This window comes from Loxodonta africana, chromosome 6, assembly GCF_030014295.1.
Source record: "Loxodonta africana isolate mLoxAfr1 chromosome 6, mLoxAfr1.hap2, whole genome shotgun sequence".
In the NCBI taxonomy this organism is placed as follows: domain Eukaryota; kingdom Metazoa; phylum Chordata; class Mammalia; order Proboscidea; family Elephantidae; genus Loxodonta; species Loxodonta africana.
Window position 1 is genome coordinate 77,641,746 of NC_087347.1, and position 8,662 is coordinate 77,650,407.

An 8,662-nucleotide genomic window follows, 5' to 3' on the forward strand; every position below is an offset into this window, starting at 1 on the left:
TGATACTGCAAAAGCTCAACAACAGAAAGACAAATAACCTAATTAAAAAATGGGCAAAGGATATGAACAGGGACTTTACCAAAGAATACATTAAGGCTGCTAACAGATACATGACGAAATGCTCACAATCATTAGCTATTAGAGAAATGCGAACCAAAACGGCCATGAGATTCCATCTCACCCTAACAACAACAACAACAACAACAAAAAACAAGGCTGGCAGTAATCCAAAAAACACAAAATAATGAGTGTTGGAGAGGTTGTGGAGAGACAAGAACACTTATACACTGCTGGTGGGAACATAAAATGGTACAACGACTTTGGAAATTGATTTGGCATTTCCTTAAAAAGCTAGAAATAGAACTACCACACTACCTAGTAATTCCACTCCTTGGAATATACCCTGAAGACTAACAGCCTTCACTGTTTACAGCAGCACTGTTTACAATAGCAAAAAGATGGAAACAACCAAGTTGCCCATCGGTGGATGAATGGATAAATAAATTATGGTATATTCACACAAATGGAACACTATACAACGATTAAGAACAGTGATGAATCTGTGAAACGTTTCATAACAGAGGAATCTGGAGGAATCTGGAAGGCATTATGCTGAGTGAAATTTGTCAATTGCAAAAGGACAAATATTGTATGAGACCACTATTATAAGAACTTTAAATAAAGTTTAAACAGAGAAGAAAATATTCTTTGATGGTTATAAGGGTAGGGAGGGAGGGAGAGGGATATTCACTAACTAGGTAGTAGACAAATTTTTTTTAGGTGAAGGGAAGGGCAACACACGACACAGGGGTAGTCAGTACAATTGGACTAAACCAAAAGCAAAGAAGTTTTCTGAATACAATCAAATGCTTCGAAGGCCAGAGTAGCAGGGATAGGGGTCTGGGGACCATGGTTTCAGGGGACATCTAGGTCAATTGGCATGAGAAAATGTTCTGCATCCCACTTTGGTGAGGGGTGTCTGGGGTCTTAAATGCTAACAAGCGGCCATCTAAGATGCATCAGTTGGTCTCAACCTACCTGGAACAAAGGAGAATGAAGAATACCAAAGACATATGGTAAAGATGAGCCCAAGAGACAGAAAGGCCATGTAAACCAGAGACTCCATCAACCTGAGACTGGAAGAACTAGATGGTGCCTGGCTACCATCGACCACTGCCTGACAGGGAACACAACAGAGAATCCCTGATGGAGCAGGAGAACAGTGGGATGCAGATCTCAAAATCTCGTGAAAAGACCGGGCTTAATGGTCTGACTGAGACCATAGGGACCCTGACGGTCATGGTCCCTGGACCCTTTGATAGCCCAATATTGGAACCATTCCCAAAGCCAACCCTACAGACAGGGATTGGCTTGGACTATAAGATAGGCAATGATACTGGTGAGGAGTGAGCTTCCTGGCTCAAGTAGACACTTGAGACTATGTGGGCAACTCCTGTCTGGAGGTGAGATGAGAAGGAAGAAGGGGACAGGAGCTGGTTGAATGGACACGGGGAACACAGGGTGGAGAGGAGGAACGTGCTGTCTCCGTAAGAGGAGAGCAGCTAGGAGTACATAGCAAGGTGTGTATCAGTTTTTGTGTGAGAGACTGACTTGATTTGTAAACTTTCACCTAAAGCACAATAAATTAAAAAAAAAAAAAAAAGATTTTTAAATATGGTAAGAGATCCCGCTCGACAATGCTCTGAAAAATTAACTCTTTTGGAGGGGCTGTGGAGGGGATTGGATGCTTTCAGGCCTTTTTTTCTATCCTTGTAATTACTATCCTGGCAATAACTTCAAATTACAAGGATAAAAAAAAAAAAGGCCCCGGTGACACAATTGTTAAGCACTCAGCTGGGAACTAAAAGATTGGCAGTTAGAATCCATCAGCCGCTTCATGGGAGAAAAGACCTGGGCATCTGCTTCTGTAAAGATTACAGCGTAGGAAACCCTATGGGGCAATTCTATTCTGTCCTATTGGGGCCGCTGTGAGTCAGAATTGACTAAATGGCACCTAACAACAACAGCAACAACCAGGAATGGTTCTGTTTTTATGAACTTTCAATCTTTATACTTGTACTTTGCAACTCAGGAAGTTAAGTTATTTAAATGATTATTGATTTTGTTATATTGGGTTTGTTTCTTCCTCAGAAAGCCTTACACTTGCGTTGAGTTTCCGTTTTCTATCACTTATAATCTCTCTTTCCTCATTTTCATACTTCTGCATTCCTCCTCTACAGCCTGGAAGAATTCTGACATTTACATACCTTGTCACCCTGGTGGTGTAGTGGTTAAGAGCTAAAGCTGCTAACAAAAAGGTCGGCAGTTCGAATCCACCAGGCGTTCCTTGGATACCCTGTGGGGCAGTTCTACCCTGTCCTATAGCGTTGCTATGAGTCGGACTCCATTCAATCCATGACATTCCACCCTTTGGTGCCCAAAAAATCACATCCTTGCAACATGTAAAACATATTCATCCCATCATATCATAGCAAAATTCTGAACTCTAAGTCCAAAATCCAAAAATTCCTCTTCGTCATCTGTGAAATCTAGAATACAAGTTATCTGCTTCCAAAGGTACAATGGCAGAACAGGCACAAACTAAACATTTCTGTTACAAATGGGAGAAACAGGAGAAAAAGAAGGGATAACTGGTACCAAGCAAATCAGCAGAACATATTACATTAGCACTCAAGGCTTTGCAAATAATCCTCTGTTCTCTGAGACTATTTACATAATGGCCCTGCCCTCCAGACTCTAGGTATTGGCCACACTGACTATATTCTGAGTGGAGGTCCCGTGGCTCTGGGCTTCAGCTCTGCCTTCCAAGTCCACAGGGTCAGCAACTCTGTTCCCTCTGCTTTAGGCACATCTTTCTCCTAGTCCATCTAAGTGGCGACTCCACCCTTAGAAACACCTGAGGCCACGGCTCCACCCTTTGAAGCCTCAGATGTCCTGGCCGTACCTTTTGAGACTGAGTCAGCTCGGCTTCTTGTGTTCCTTGCCTTTCAGCTCTCGGGTTGCACACCTGCATCCACCCTGCTGGGGCAAGTGTTCCAAAGCTCAGTAGCTCCACCAATAAGTGCCTGGAGGCACCCCTCCACCAGGAAGCCTCCTGCACACAGGCACTCAGTAATCTTGCTCTGTGGGTTGGCTCCAGTGCTGTCTGGTGCTGATCTCCTTGTTCTGCTGCTGCCAGCCCTCTGTTGGTGTTTCTCACCATTTGCACCTTCTCTGATGTTAAGAGTTCTCCTCACTTCCTTCTGAGTCTTCTGTCCATTCACAATTTCAAAACCGCTTCCACATTTTAGGTATCTGTTAGAGCAGCACCCCACTCCCTCGGTACCAAATTCTGTCTTAGTCATGTAATGCTGCTATAACAGAAATACCACAAGTGGATGGCTTTAACAAAGAGAAGTTTATTTCCTCACAGTAAAGCAGGCTAAAAGTCCAAATTCAGAGTTTCAGCTCCAGGGGAAGTCTTTCTCTCTCTGTCGGCCTTCTCATCAGTCTTCCCTCAGAGTAGGAGCTTCTCCGGGTTCAAAGGACACCCTCTGCTCCTAGCACTGTTTTCTCGGTAGTATGAAGTCCCCTCTCTCTGCTTGCTTCCCTTTCCTTTTTATCTATTGAGAGATAAAAGGTGGAACAGGCCACACCCCAGGGAAACTCCCTTTACTTTGGATCAGGGATGTGACCTGGGTAAGGGTGTTACAATCCCACCCTAATGCTCTTCAACATAAGATTACAATCACAAAATGGAGGACAACCACACAATACTGGGAACCATGGCCTAACCAAGTTGACACATATTTTTGGGAGACACAATTCAATCCATGACATCAATTTTCTCTTTTATATCTCAAAAGAGATTGACTCAAGATACAACCTAATCTTGTAGATTGAGTCCTGCCTTATTAATGTTATTGAAGTTATGATTTACAACATATAGGATAATCACATCAGATCACGAAATGGTGGGCAAACACACAATACCAGGAATCATAGCCTCACCAAGTTGATACACATTTTGAGGGGACATTATTCAATCCATAACACCATTTTAGTGGCTGTGAAGTAGTATCTCATTAGGATTTTGATTTGTATTTCTCTAATAACTAATGATGTCGAGCATCTTCTCATGTGTTGTTGGCCATTTGTGTATCTCCTTTGGAGATATTCTGTTCAAGTCCTTTGCCCATTTCTAAATTGAAATTTCTGTACACATTTTATATGTATAGCTGTATTTCTTTATATATTCTGGATACTAGATCCTGCTCAGGTAGATGATTTGCAAGTATTTTCTCCCATTTTATAGGTGTTTTTTTTCACTCTCTTAATACCAATTTTTCTTTTTTTCTTGCCTCGTCTTTGAGTCGGGATCGACTCGGCGGCACTGGGTTTGGTTTTTTTTTTTCTACCACCCTGCAATTAGAGTGAGCTTTTAAAAATGCGAATCAGATCACATTGCTCTTCTACTGAATCAAAAATCATTAATGTGACCGGCAAGGTCCTGCATGATCAGTCTTCCACCCTCCTGTCCATCCACAGCCCACTCTCTCTTTCTCACCACACTTCAGCCACAGTGGCCTTTCTGCAGTTACTCTAATACGTAAGTGCTCTCCTGCCTTAGGACTTGCATGGACTGATTTTCCTCACACACTGCACTCTTGCCCCACTCTTTTGCTGGCCAATTCCTTCAGCATTGGCTTAACTGTCACTTCCTTAGGCCAAACCAAAAACCCAAACCAGTTGCTGTTGAGTAGATTCTGGCTTCTGGCTTATAGTAACCCTGTGTGTGTCAGAGTAGAACTGTGTTACATAGGGTTTTATTTTTTTAAGAGAGCACAGTGATTTTTATTCACCAATAAATTAAAAGTCTACTCCTAGATGTTTCTTCTCTGGTATGGTGGGTTTTTGTTTATTAGTAAGCGAAGCCCTATAAGGAGGCTTCACCTAGTCCTCAGACTCAGGTCCATCTTCAGCTTGACTAATCTGGAAATAACGAAGCTCATAAGTCTCCTTGTCAGATGCAACCACGGGAAGCCAGTCGAGAAGATTGTTCTTCTTAAGCGTTTTTTGGTAAGGTGTTTCAAATACCTTTTAGAGAACTGTTTCTCAGAAACAACTGTAATTTTATCTTTGAAGTGTTCAGTGTGAACGTTCCTGGGATTTTCAGTTTTTCCATTGACTTTAACCTTCTCCTGTAGAAACTGTTCAAAATTTCCAGAATCAAAAATTCCATCTTCTACTGGATGAGTAAGGTCCAAATTAAACTTTCATGTTGACTGCTTAGCCTTCTTGTCTTTCTCATGTGCCATTTTGAGATCTGGGTTTTAAATGGCTGTGATCTTCTGAAGCAGATCACCAGGGCTTTCTTCCAAGGAACCTCTGGGTGGATTTGAACCACCAACTTTTTGATTGTAGCCAAGTGCTTAGCCGTTTGTGCCACCCAGGGATCAGGCTTCTTTAAATCCCCAGTCTAAGTTAGATCCCTCTCTTCTGCTCTCCCATAGCCTCTTGAACTTTTCTATACCAGCCCTTATCACCATTTCTATGGTATTTTGTATGATTATTTATTTATTATTGGTTCTCCTTTAGACTGTAAGCATCATGAGACCACGTGTCTTTTGCTTATCACCTCTATACCTAGTACCTTAAAAGACAGCAGTTAATAATCATTGGTCAATAAATATTTGTTGAATAAATAAGTAAAAGGATGAGGAAGTCAGGGGGAAAAAGCAGGTCTTTTCTGGTCTTACTCAAAGGATAAGAAGCATGTTTTTTTGCCTGCCCCCTGCCAGGCATGTGCTCATGTTTCAGCATTTAGAGTGAACTCCTACTTTCCCTTGTTCTTTCCCTTTTCGTGTGTGCCAGAAATGTGGGCTGCTTTGGCCAAAGGTTATACTCTGGGATAGAGGAACCGAATGCTACGATGAGCCAAGGATAGAAGGGACTTTTCTTCTTTATGCTCATGATGAACCAGGAATTACTAATGAAGAAGGAGAGAAGCCAAACTCTTTGGCTTATCTAAGAAATCCAAAGGACCATGTGTTTGTAAGAGGGATTCAACAGAAATGTTACGATGATGTGAGCGAAATAAAAATGAGAGCAAAGAACACTGAAGTGAAGATAAAATCTGACAGTTGTGTCAATAAAACACAGTTGCAGACCCTTGCAAGGGGAAGTAAGAAATGTGAATTCAGTAGAAGTGTGAAGAAAAGAGGAAATGATTTCTCAGGGTGAGGAGACAGGCGTTTAGGGTCTTAGAGACTTAAAGGAGTTGCCTGGGGAACAACATTGGAAGAATGTGCAGACTTACCATTGCTATAAATTTTATCCCTATTATAAAGTGAGAAATTCAAATGAGATTGTTTTGGGGGACTTTAGGATATAGTAGGCAATATCAGAAGTAATAATGGGTAATTTGTGTACAAAGAAATAAGACTTATAAGATATAAGACTTATAATTTGAAAAGGATCCAGGAAGTACAGATAGAGGAGAGAAAAGGTTAATGCTTTTTTTTTTAACAATAGATTTAAGTTGGCAATGACGTATCAGGTATTTGGGTGAGGGAGGAGAGGGAAGTCAGTAATCACTGAAGTGGGGAATCACTCAGAGGAGCCAAGAGAAGTCACTGGAATTAAGATCTGAGATGAGTCATTAAAGATTCACTTATTTGGAATGTCTCTTCCATCTTTCCTTGTCTTACTTTCTTGTGCCATTCTCTGAATTTTCTACGATAAAGTCTTCAAAATGTAGTAAATTGTGTATGTATATATGTGTTTGCCTGTACGTCCTTGGAAAGTGATGATGTAATTTCTTGAGTTTATCAGTTAGCACATATTCAGCTGCATAAGACAGAATATTCTAGTAATGGTGACTTACGTGACAAAGGCAATTATTTCACGAACATAAAATCTGGAGTATTTGGTTTCTTGGTTGGTTCAGTGGTCAGTCACGCCAGCAAGGCCTAGGCTCTTTCTATTTTTCCACCCTACCTCTTCTATCATTCCACCCTACAATCTTCAGCATGTGTCTCTTCGTTGTTTGGCAATTACCTTATGGTCACAAGATGGCTGCTGCAAGATGTTGAAAACAGGAAGAAGAGGTAAAGGAAAAAGGCATCCCCTGTTAAAACTCTGTCTTTTCATCAGAAAGAAAATACTTCCCAGAAGGATCTCAGTAGATTTTCTCCTTACATTTCACTAGTCAGAACAGGACCATATGTCTAACTTCATTCCTATCAAATGAAAAATAAGAATTGGAAGATCATCACTGGTTTAGACTTTGGAGCTACAGTCTAGCCTAAATCTATATAAAATTAAGTTTTTGTTAGTAAGGTGGAAGGCAGGGGCCTATTTATGGAAAATAGCTCCCATGGCAATTAGTTTTAAATTGCTGAATGATCTCTCACAGATGGTGATAGAAACTGTGATGGCCAATAGAAATTGCTCATTAATGCCTGTTATGGATTGAATTGTGTCCCCCTCCAAAAGTCCGTCAACTTGGCTAGGCCATTAGTCCCAGTTTTGTGTGGTTGTCCCCCATTTTGTGACCTGATGGAATTATCCTATGTGTTGTAAATCCTAACGTCTATGATGTTAATGAGGCAGGATTAGAGGTAGTTATGTTAAACAGGCAACCTACAGGATTAGGTTGTATCTTGAGTCTATCTCTTTTGAAACATAAAAGAGAGAGGAAAGGGACCTCATACCATCAAGAAAGAAGAGCCAGGAGCAGTGTGTCCTTTGGACCCTGGGGGTCCCTGTGCTGAGAAGCTCCTAGACCAAGGAAAGATTGATGACAAGGACCTTCCCCTAGAACCAACAGAGAGGGAAAGTCTTCCCCTGGAGCTGGTGCCCTGTATTCAGACTTCCAGCATCCTAGACTGTGAGAGAATAAATCTCTGTTTGTTAAAGCCATCTGCTTGTGGTATTTCTATTAATGTAACACTAGATAATTAAGACAGTGCCCCTCCTCCCCAGGGCAGTGCCCTACCTGCCATACATTAATTACACCTGTGGTAGAAGGTACTAACATCTAACAGCAACTATCAGACAAGATATATTAAGGCAATTGGCAAGGATCTTTGAAGAGCAATCTTGCTTTGTGAAGAGTTTGGAAATCAGTAGACATGTATTTAAATCCTATTTATTATTTGTGTAAGTTAAACAAGTAAATTATTTAATATCTGTGAATGTCGACTGTATAATAAACCGAAAGGACAAAGCACTACATAAAACAAACAAGCAAAAATATCAAACCCCTTGCCGCTGAGTCACTTCTGACTCATAGTGACCCTATAGGACAGAGTAGAACTGCCCCATGGAGTTTCCAAGAACTGCCTGGTGGATTTGAACTGCCAACCTTTCGGTTAGCAGCCGTAGCTCTTAACCACTATGCCACCAGGGTTTCCTATCACTACATAAAAAAAAAATAGATGGATTAAATAAGTTAATATATATAAAGTGTTAGCCTGAAGCCTGGCAAATATAAGTTGCTATTGTTGAGGATATTGTTATGGAATTTATATTTGATAAGCATTGTGTGGCAAAGAAAAAGGGGAAAGATGAATTCCTTGAGGTCTGACTTTGAGGAAAATATTGCAACTTACAATATGATGCATTGCTTCAGCTTGACTATTAAGCTATCTGTCTATCT

The 8,662-nt window shown here is 41.0% G+C and overlaps 1 pseudogene; it reads right to left on the reverse strand.

The window, feature by feature from the left end:
* Positions 1-1,919: 1,919 nt before the first annotated feature.
* On the reverse strand, positions 1,920-7,137 carry LOC111749479 (ribosomal protein eL22-like; annotated as a pseudogene).
* Positions 7,138-8,662: the final 1,525 nt, after the last annotated feature.